Below are 2,114 nucleotides of genomic sequence, written 5' to 3'. Positions count from 1 at the left end.
TTCTCCCATGGTGAGAACCTGGGTTCCCAACAATGTATTTGCTCAGTCCTGTGATAATTTCAAACTATTTCATAATTGCTTCATCAGCAACAAACTTACTAAGTCAAGTTTAAGGTTTCTTTGCAGTTTTCTTCTTTTTATTTATTTTTTTTAGGCAAGGCAACCCTTGGTTGACCTCACAGATTACAAGAATCTTGTCAGCTTAAAATCCCTTATTTTTTTATTTTTATGCCTACAGCACCTGGTCTTCCTAGGTGGTCTCCCATCCAAGTACTAACCATGCCTAACTCTGCTTAGCTTCCGAGATCAGATGGGATTGGGCTTGTTCAGGGTAGTATGGCTGTATGTTTTCTTTTTTAAAAATTGAAAAATTTTCAATTACAGTTAATATACAATATTAGTTTCAGGTGTACAACATATTAATTAGACATTTATATAATTTATGAAGTGATCACCCTGATAAATCTAGTACCCGTTTGACACCACCCATAGTTATTACAATATTATCGACTATATTCCTTATGCTGTACTTTACTTCCCCATGACTATTTTGTAACCAGTTTGTACCTCTAAATCCTTCCCCCCTGCACCCATCTCCCCAATGTCCCTCCCATCTGGCCACCATCAAAATGTTTTCTAGGTCTGAGTTTGTTGCTGTTTTGTTTATTTTGTTTTTAAGATTCCGCATATAAGTGAAAAAATATGATATTTGTTTTTTTCTGTCTGACTGATTTCAAATAGCATAATATCCTCTAGGTCCATTCATATCATTTGGATCACAAGATTTCATTGATTTTTATGGCTGAGTAATGTTCCATTGTATATATGTATCACTTTTTCTTTATACATTCATCTATTGATGAATATTTAGGTTGCTTCTTATCTTGGTTATTGTAAATAATGCTGGAATGAACATATGGATGCATATGTCTTTTTGAATTAGCATTTTGAATTTCTTTGAATAAATACCCACAAGTAGAATTACTGGGTTCTTCTTTCTCTCTTGTTATAGCCTTTGTTTTTTAAGTCTATTTTGTCTGATATAAGCGTTGTTACCACAGCTTTTTGTTTGTTTGTTTCCATTGCTATGAAATATTTTTTTTCCATTCTTTTACTTTCAGTCTGTGTCTTTCAATCTGAAGTGAGTCTTTTGCAGGTAGCATATGTAAAGATCTTGTTTTCATATCCATTCAGCCACCCTATCTTTTGATTGGAGCATTTAATCTATTTACATTTAAAGTAATTGTTGATCGATATGTAGTTTTTGCTATTTGATTACTCATATTTTTTACCTTTTTTTTTTTTCTTAGGGAAGTCCTTTTAACATTTCTTATAATACTGGTTTGGTGGTGATGAACTCCTTCAGCTTTTTGTCCAGGAAGCTCTATCTGTCCTTTGATTCTAAATAGTAGCTTTGCTGGGTAGAGTAATCTTGGTTGTAGGTCCTTGCTTTTAATCATTTTGAATATTTTGTGTCAAACCCTTCTGTTCTGTAAAGTTTCTGTTGAGAAATCAGCTGACATTCTTAGGGGAGCTTCCTTGTAGGTAACTAACTGCTTTTCTCTTGCTGCTTTTAAGTTTTTCTTTGTCTTTAACCTTTGGAATTTTCATTTTGATGTGTCTTGGTGTGGGTCTCTTTGGGTTCTTCTTGTTTGAGACTCTCTGTGCTTCCTGGGCTTGTATATCTATTTCCTTAACCAGGTTAGTGAAGTTTTCAGTCATTATTTCTTCAAATAGGTTTTCATTCTTTGCTCTTTCTCTTTTCCTTCTGGTACCCCTATGATGTGAATGTTGTTATGCTTGATGTTGTTCCAGAAGCCCCTTAAACTATCTTCACTTTGGGATTTTTTTCTTTTTAGTGTTCTGATTGGGTGTTTTCTGCTAACTTATCTTCTAAAAAGCTGATTCAATCCTCTCCATCTACTCTACTGTTGATTCTCTCTAATGTATACTTCAGTTCAGTTATTGTATTCATTTCTGACTGGTTCTTTCTTATGTTTTCTATCTCCATTTTTGTTTCCTATTTCTTTGTTGAAATTCTCACTGAGATTGTTGAGCATCTTTTTAACCAGTGTTTTGAACTCTGCATCTGGCAGATTGCTTGTCTCCATTTT

At 33.8% G+C, this 2,114-nt stretch overlaps 1 pseudogene; it reads right to left on the bottom strand.

Moving 5' to 3' along the window:
- Positions 1-229: 229 nt before the first annotated feature.
- Positions 230-348, bottom strand: LOC111731556 (annotated as a pseudogene).
- Positions 349-2,114: the final 1,766 nt, after the last annotated feature.

The sequence above is a fragment of the Pteropus vampyrus genome, unplaced genomic scaffold, assembly GCF_000151845.1.
Source record: "Pteropus vampyrus isolate Shadow unplaced genomic scaffold, Pvam_2.0 Scaffold384, whole genome shotgun sequence".
NCBI lineage: Eukaryota > Metazoa > Chordata > Mammalia > Chiroptera > Pteropodidae > Pteropus > Pteropus vampyrus.
Note: the sequence above shows the minus strand (reverse complement) of the source record. Positions and strands in the feature narration are given on the sequence as shown.